General features: G+C 30.4%; 1 long non-coding RNA gene across 1 annotated transcript; it reads right to left on the bottom strand.

Annotated features, from left to right (window-relative positions):
• Nucleotides 1-6529: 6529 nt before the first annotated feature.
• LOC148283039 (uncharacterized) lies at nucleotides 6530-7659 on the bottom strand. The gene is made up of 2 exons (XR_015821950.1): nucleotides 7514-7659; nucleotides 6530-7428 (listed from the first exon to the last, which is right to left on the bottom strand). It is a non-coding gene; the product is annotated as an uncharacterized LOC148283039 (long non-coding RNA).
• Between the last annotated feature and the right edge of the window lie 1855 nt (nucleotides 7660-9514).

Genomic DNA, 9514 nt, shown 5'->3' with positions numbered 1-9514 from the left:
TATTGTTATGTGTGTTCTAATAATAACATTGAAAATATATTTAATTTATAAATTGTTTATCACATATGTCTTGACCATTATTTTAAATTTTGATATGTTTTTTTCTTCATAAATATTTTTTTCCATTTCGTAATACTTTTTAATTGCTTTAAATAAAATTGAATTTTGTGACTTTGCCTTTTTCCTAAATGGAAGTCTAATTTTGTTCTTTTCTCTAGTATTGTGATCGTGTTCATGCTGGTTCCGATCAATTTTTTTCCAAAATTCTGTTTTTTTATTAGAGTTTATAATTTTATGAACAAATATCATTGTATTGTAAAATATTCTTTGTTTATATGTTAATAATTTCATTTCATTTACCATCGACTTTACCCTCGTATATCTGTTTTTTTTCAAAATGATTCTAAAGGTTTTATTTTGTAATACAGTTAGTTTATCTATGTTTTCTTTGTTTGATAAAAATAAAATGCTACTACAGTAGTTAACGTGTGGTTCAATAATTGCTTTGTAAATAGTTTTGCAGGAGTCCTTATCAATAAATCTTCTGATCCTTCCCAAAATTGATATTTTTTTTGCAATCTTATTTATTACCATCTTAGCGTTTTGGTGAAATGTAAGTTTTGAATCCAACATTACACCTAAATATTTAATTTCAGTGACTTCATTAAGTTTTTCATTTTCTATTACAATTGATGGTGTAATTTCTATTCTTTTGTTTCCTATATTCATATATTTAGTTTTGTTAACATTCAATTTTAATTTATTAATTTTTAGCCACAGTGATACACTATTAAGATCATGATTTAGTCTGTCCATAATTGTTTTATAATTTTCTCCCGATATATATATTAAGGCATCGTCTGCAAAGAGTCTTATTTTTGAATATTTTAATGTTTCGACAATATCATTTATGTATATAATAAACAAAACCGGTCCGAGAACCGATCCTTGTGGTACTCCCAATGAAATTTTGAGGGGCTCGGAAATTTCATCATTCACCTTCGTTATTTGGTATCTATCGCCAAGGTACTCTTCAAACCATTTTATAGTTTTTCCTTTTATTCCTATTTTTTTCAATTTTTTAATAATTATTTCTCGGTCTATTGTTTCGAAGGCTCTTTTAAAATCCAAAAAAACTGCAATTACGAACATGTTCTTATCGGTTTCCTCTTTCCAATCTTCTAAAACCAAGTTAATAGCCATTTCACAAGATTGATTGGTTCGAAATCCACATTGTTCTTTGCATAATACTTCCCATTGTTCCAAAAAATTAACTAACTCATTCTTTACAATATATTCCAATAATTGTTCATATTTTGGAAGGGTGTTTATGGGCCTGTATTCTTCACACTTCACTGAATTTTTTATTTTTGCTATTGGAATGACACATGATGTTTTCCATGATTTCGGGAAGACTCCAGGCAATAACGATTCATTTATAATATCCAATAAGTAATTTCCTATGATGGGTAGAGTCTTTTCCAATAATTTAATTGTAATTCCATCTGGACTAGGTTTTGATTTAATTGTTTTAATTATTGCGTAAAGATCTTTTTGTGTTAATTTTTTGAATGTTAATTTGGTTTCCTGTTCTTCATCTAAGTTAAAATTATAATTTATATGTTCTATATTCTCATTTATCTCTTCCACGCTTCTTATGAAATATTTGTTAAATTTATTAGATATATTAGATCCCTCTATTCCATTAGGAAATTGTATGTTTTCATTTATTTGTTTTTCTTTACTTTTTAACAATGATTTAATTGTATTCCACATTTTTTTTGGATTCTCCTTTTCAGCTTCAATTTTTGTTTTAAAGTATTCATTTTTTGTCTTTTTTAATTCAATTAGGTATTTGTTTCTTTGCGATTTAAATTTATTCCAGTCTTCATTATTTTGAGTTATTTTTGCTATTTTATATAGTCTGTCCCTTTCGAACTGCATATTTTTTAATTTATTATTGTACCATTTGTTATGTATACTGTTAATTTTTATTTGTTTTATTGGTACAATGCTATCAAGAGTAAGTTTTATATTTTCAATAAATTTTTCTACTTTTAAATTAAATTCTAATTGTGTTATTTGATCCCATTTACACTGTTCTAATTTATACTTAAGTTCCTTCTCATCATATTGATTATAATTTCTGTATACTTTAGAATATGATACAGTAGATTTCTCTGTATTAAGTTTCTTTAACAAAATTTGTATGATAGTATGGTCCGTAATTTTTGGAGTGTCAAGTAGATTTATTCTTAATTCAAATACATTTGTTATGACCAGATCTATTAATGTTTTTGACGTTTGAGTTACTCTTGTAGATTCTTGGACAAGTTGTTTCATTCCGTTTGCATTTATAATATCTGTCAGCTTTTTGGTATAAATATCATTATTACTATGCATATTAATATTAAAATCACCGACTATAATATTAGCTTCCTTCTCCCTGATGTTTTCTGTGCACCATCTTTCGAAATATGTTAAAAATCCACTTATACTTGTGCTTGGTGATCTATATAGTACAGATAAAAGCCCCTTTGTAAACCCTTTTTTAATATGAATTGCCAAATTCCAAGCTATTTTCTCATGTTGTTCATTTGTGACTATTTTATATACAATAAAATCTCTTATTAATATAATAACTCCTCCCGTGTGTCGACTGTGTGAGTTGCAGCGTATAGTTTTGTAGTTTGGAAAACTAATTTCGCAGTCTTCTATATTCTCCGTGATGTGGAGATGTTCATGTTTTTAATTTATTTTTTATTTGTTAATAGACCATTAAACAAATCCAATTTTTTATTTATATCGTATTATCAGCGCTATGATTTTTTTTAAGTTTTATATTTCTGATATAATGCCGCGTGTGACGTCGGAGGTTCTTTTCTGTGAGTTCTCCCAATTTGTTCGTTTACGGTAAGTAAACCGGATATCCTTCACAGCTCTCATATCATTGGTTGGCTCATATGAACCAGCGACGTCGTTCAAAGTCGAGTGTTTTTATTAAAATATTTTTTTTATTTTTTTTCGTACATATTAAAGAATCTTTGCAGTACAATTTAATGCTCTTATTTATACCGCGCGTAAGAAAACATTTTGTATCCTATTTCCCGTAGGACTAAAGTTCCTCATTGCATTACGAGGCAGACAATATATTTGACCATAATATACACATAGTTACATATGCTTAAAAAACATGTTTTTAAAATTTTCCTTGATCAGATTTTCAAGTCATGAGAAAGGTGTACTGTAAGTTTTTTATATTCCATAAAATCATAAGACTCGCTGTAGAAGATTGTGGATATGACAGAGCCTTCCTTGTAGCGTATTCTTCTGTCACTTACAGCATCCGAACTAACTTCTAATGTACATAAACTTTCTAGATACTTCACATATATACCATTTTTCTACATATTTCGGGTTGCTGAAAATGTTTATAGTTTTCTTTCACACCAACTCATGCACAGAATACGTATGTAGGTTTTTAAACACTTTCTAAAAATCCGTATTTACTTCTACCTCGAGAAGCACATTATAATATCAAAAAAGGATTTGCTTAAAATAAAATATCTAAAACGTATTATTTCATTATGTATAAAAATATAATTAAATTGTTTGGTCTCTTAAAGAGTTAAGATCTGTTTTTTTTTGTTTCAGTCATTAAGCTTTTATGTGGTCCCATACAATTTTATTAAATTAAAGACATTAGTACAAATATGTTCCAGGAATTTTTTTATTAATTTATTTATTACAAAATGTTATTAAATATTTGTAAATAACCCCTTACCGACTTTTCCAGGTTTACCGGTTTCGAGACGTACCCGTGTCTTCGTCAGGATACCAATTAAACCAACATGCAAAACCCACTATACACCTTCACCATAATTGTTGCACAAAAATATAAAACCAACATGACATGCATTTCAATAAGCACATGCACTGATTATAACAAACATGCACTGATTAAATTATGAAAATATTCTTTTGTTTGTGAAATAACTGAAAAAAGTAGAGGGGATGAAGGCAGGGGGTTCGTGTAATAGGTTTAATGGGGTGAAAATTACAGTGGAACATCGTATAAAGGACTATATTGGAAGTTTTCTTGATTATTGATCAAAGGAACATTATTTTTTAAAGCTTCCCTCATGTGAAATATTTCCATATTATTTATTTTTAACCCTTTATAATTTGTATGTAAGATTTTAACTCCTGTATTTTTATTAAATTCATGATTTAAATTGATTAGGTGATTTGCGAATTCAGAGAAACTATTATTGTGAAGACACCTCATATTATGTTCTTTAACACGAATATCAAAATTTCTTGTTGTTCTTCCAACGTAAACTGAAGGACAAGACTTGGATTTTAATTGGTAAATACTATTTACTTTATTTGTAAGTGGTTATATACAAATATTTAATTACATTTAGTTAAATGTTTGACCACAAAGTTAATGCTTTAAATATTAATAATATTTATTTATTATTATTATTATATTCCATACATAAAATTAAACATGTATACAGGTTTGCTTTGACTATGTAACGAGGGGTATTTACCCGGCTCTAAGCTAGTCAAGAAAGTATATAAAAAACAGTAATCAATTCGCAAAAACCATAAATAAAGGTAAAAAACGTAGCAAAAACATGGTAAAATACATGGCAAAAAAAACAGTAAAAAATGTAGTAAAAACATAATAAATAACGTATTTGAAAAAAAAACACTTATATACTTCGTTTAAATAAAATACATATTAAAAGATACGGTAAAAACATATTTCAAACCCATAAAATCCAAAAATGGTGTCGATCACAATAACGGTATTCCTCAATTTCCTGAAGAAAATACCCACTGCACTAAAAAAATCTTACTGTACTTTAAAAATCATTAAAACTGGTCAAATACATAATAAGATTCGTGTTTTCATTATTAATGTATTCATTATTTATTATTTTTTAAAGTCAAAAACATTCCAACTGTCGATGTCGTGTAGATTTGATGACTCACTCTTTTAAAAAAAGTGCTATTATTTCAGTTTCACTTTAATATGGCTGGCAGTTTTCTGCATAACTACGTTTAATTGATCAAATCTTTATTTTTGTCGACGAATCATTCATCAACATATTTTATTTTATCGTCAATCGCTCAATTACGTGGCACGTCGTCTGGTCGATACTCCGGGATCCTCTGCGACATCTTCAGCCACACCCTAGATATTCTCAGCAGAACCAGACCTGGCAGCTTCTCATGTTGTCCCATGCACTTTTAGGCGAGCGGCTAAACGCCGTAGTGTTTATCCGGTTGGTTTTGGACGACCGGGAAATCTGAGCATAAATTCACGCTGCGCCAACACCACGGACGACTTCTTCCGCAAAAAAATCGAAACAATTTTTGCTTGTTCTTATAGGAGTATAGCGATTTATGTCTTATTGACGTGTATTTTGTATCTTTTAATTTCGAAAATGTCAAAGCAAAACTAACATTTGCCGCTATTAGCAAAAGTTTTGGCATCTTTCGATAGGGTGATGACTTTTGCGCCACCTTATAGAAGGATTGCATTGTTCGGAAGTACGCTTGGGGTTCTTGAAAATCGAAAAGAGTTCCACAATAGTAAGTACCCGGCCAACCACTTTAATAGGCAATACTACGTAAATATACTCTACCTTGGATTTATAGCCCAGGCGGATATCATCATCCCCACCTTTCACTGCACCGGTTACTTTAATACATTCCTTGATTTTCAATTTAACGACATCATTTTCTTTGACATCATTCAAATTTTTATTGTAAAAACTTAGACTTCATTTTTTGGAGATGATACTAACATTTTGCTGTAGACATAAGTATTTATTGAAGATTAGTATATTTTTTTATCGTGATTTTCTTATCAGTTCCTTACAGCACAAAGGCAATTTATTTTGAGAAATTTATTTATTTATAAAAAGATACATATTACCAAAAAAATTGTTTGATTAAATAAAAAAAATTCATTAAAAAATTTATAAGAGTAAAATGTTTAGTTTGTAAATGAAATGCGTGACAAGTTTGAGAATCATGAAATAAAACCCACATATTTTGGTTTACAATTTATGAATATACAAAGCGCATCGCATAATAAATATAGTTTTGACCAGATAAGAAGTTTATACCCGAATCGACCTTTATAAAAAACACAAAACTATATTAACAAAAATCTTTTGCTTGCACATACATATTTACCTCTTACAAAAATATTATAAGGATTTATGTTTTGTCCAGCAAAAAGAAATTGTAGGAAAAACGCAGGAATAAATTATTAAAATATGATTTCTAGAATAAATTGTAAAATCTACAGATTGCTAAATAACGAAAAATTTACAAAACAAATTAATCGGCCTGTGGTTCCGTGGCTAGTATTCCGGACTTACGCATCAGAGGTCCGAGGTTCGAATTCTTCTCTACCGCAACATGATTTCCATTAGTAATTATTTACAACTCGTTGAAAATGGCCACCGAAATTCAAATATTTGGGTAAATTATAAGAACGCTAATATTTCTTTAAAAAAAGTGTATTTTATAAATCAATAATGTGCAAATAAACATATTACAAAACCAGAATTTACTACTACTAATACAATCACGCAATTTCTCCGTAGGGGCAGACAGAGAGAATGGACCGCCACACACGTCTATCCTGGCATACATTTTTAGCTTCTTCCACATTCGTACCTTTTGTCATACATGCCTTTCGGTTCTCCTTCTTTTGACATAACCAGACTTAAGATTTTAATTTATCTGATCATGCCACGTCTTCCTTGATCGTCCTCGTCTCACGTTACCGTTCATTTTCACCATATATACTTGTTTTACCATTCCTTTGTCATACATTCGTCCTACATGACCAAAACATCTCAGAGACCCTTTTTTAATCTTATCAATTATACCAGAATTTAAGTGCTCAATAAATGTTCCCATAATGTAGGTTTTCTTTTAATAAACTTTTAATATTAAAAATGAATAAATTCATCTAATTAAATTACGATTTTGAAGATTTCAGATGGTGAAGGTATACGGCTTGCGAAATTGGAGATTTGAATGGAGATCCAGTACATAATTCAAGTCAAGCTAAATAAATGCCTTAAAAAATCTACAATATTGAGCGTAGTCTGGTCATTATGTGAATATTGTTCAAATATTGTTTCTCTGGGAATATTTTACACCATCTTGGAATTAAATTTTCTTCTTTCGATGCAAATTTTCACACGGGTAGGAATCCGAAACAACGTTCACTCATTTTAATTCAGAAAATTCCAACGGTCGGAATTTATTAATGGTAGAGCAGTGATTGCCTTTTGGCATCTCACTGAGTAAACTTAACCAATATGGTATTATCGTCAATACATAAATATAATAAGCCAAAATAAAATCATAAGATTTGTGGTTAGGTGGGACCTGTTCAAACAAAAAATAAAAAAATGTGAGAAAAATTTATCTTGGAGCACTCGTGACATAGTAAAATAGAATAACTGTGACTTACGTCAATTTTTACGCCTTACGCGTTGGTTTGGCGAACTACATCTTGCTTCATATGAGTCTCACTATGCGCTGTAATGATTTTCCTCGCGAGTTGTTTTGACAGCGTTGATGGAAACGCTCGCGCAGCTTTTCGATTTTGTCGCCAGGCGTCCGTTTATGCATTGCCAGGCGAATTAAAAAATCCAAATTGAATATCGGGTACTTGACCTATTATAAAATATGTTATACGTTTTTTTTAATATTCTGAAATAAGTTTAGTATGTACTTATTTTCCACTTTGATTTAAAAATTTGTTGGCTGACTAACAAGTAATAATAAAAAAACATTTATAATTAAACTAGCGCCTTTTCCCATTTTTACGAGTAAATGTAAGGAAACACGAGGTAAAAATTCTAAAAAACAAAGTGCCTTAATAAATTTACTCGGTGATTTTGTAAGTTAGAATATTGTTTACAAATCCTCTTTATTAACAGTATTTACAAATTTATTTGAAATTTGAAAAGTATCATTATTATTATGCTGTTTATGTCATCTTTCGATACGAAAGAAGATTGGTTGTAGTTGAGCAATTTACCCCCCCCCCCCCGAACATATAGGGAGGGTAAACTTTACCCCTCCTCTCATAAATAAACTGTTCGGAGCTAATGGAGAATCCACAAAACTACGCTAGAATCCGTTACCAGGATACGGGAAGGTGCAATATCTACATACATTCACACATAGTTGTGGCGAGTTGTGGCGTGGTGTGTTTGGGAGCTATCTGTCGCATATCGCAAATATAAATATTGTATGGACAGAATTACATTTTTCTAGTGTGGCGTGTCAAGGCCCAATGTCTCTGGGTATGAAGTGAACTCATATTTTGTGCCGTCCTTTCCCACCAAAGGGAAGTACTGTTGCTAACCCTCAGTGTTGAAATTGTCAAACGTAGTACCTACTACTGACAATCTTTTCACTGTGACTTGATTAAATTGGTGAAGTTAAAAACCTCTAAATAAGCGGTGTTACGTAAATGAGTTTGGGATTGTTCTCATTTTTTTTTGCACCACAACAGGCCAAGAGTCCTAATTACAGTGGCGAATTACATTACAGAACAACCAGGCTTGAGAAAAATCACATTTTAATTTTTGTGTTCTCACTGGGAATCGAACCCGGAACCTTCCGTGCGTGAGTCAAGCATCTTGACCACTAAACCATAGAGGCCGCGATAATGTTATCCTTTAGTGAAGGGCGTCGGGTTAAGAAATTAAAAAAAAAAAACATAATTATAATTTAATCTGATGTTGTTCAATTTATAAAATTACAATAATGGACATAGGTTATTGTAATACAAGTAATTACAGTTTTTGCTACCATTTTTGTTTTCAATATGGTCATGAATATGAATGTCAATATCTGACAAAGACTCTCCATATAATTTGCCAAACACACAGTAAAGGGAGAAATTCAAATATTAGAATTAAACTCAATAAAAATCGCAATATTTGAAATTGAAGATTTTGAAAGAGTAATTCATTTATTGACAAAAACCACAATTTGTTAATACTATATGAGTGTGGATATGTGGAGGACGTATTTAGTGTGTCATTTAAAAATTTTTTTACATTTTTTTTTGCACCACAACAGGCCGGGAGGCCCAATTACAGTGGTGAATTACAGCACAGAACACCCAGGCCTGAGAAAAATCACATATTTATTTTTTAGTGTTCTCAATCAAACCCGGAACTTTCCGTTTGTGAGTTGAGCGTCTTGACCATTACATCACGGAGGCCGTCATGACGTCACGACACACGGTACTATTTTTGTGGCGTTTGTTTGAGTTTCTAGGTAGTTTTTTTATATTTTTTTTTTTCTTACAAACTATAATTAATAATAAAAATAATGGTTACTTGTGCTGAGGACACTTAACAATATAGCTGAAACCGTTATTTATGCGGGTGAGATTCATCTAATTGAATTATTTCACCTACATACTAGGCAACGCCTGAAAATGTTATTTTTT

This window comes from Micrasema longulum, unplaced genomic scaffold (genome assembly GCF_059751315.1).
Source record: "Micrasema longulum isolate JH-2025_06_02 unplaced genomic scaffold, ASM5975131v1 h1tg000268l, whole genome shotgun sequence".
NCBI classification, from domain to species: Eukaryota; Metazoa; Arthropoda; class Insecta; order Trichoptera; family Brachycentridae; genus Micrasema; species Micrasema longulum.
This window is presented reverse-complemented; position numbering and strand designations above follow the sequence as displayed.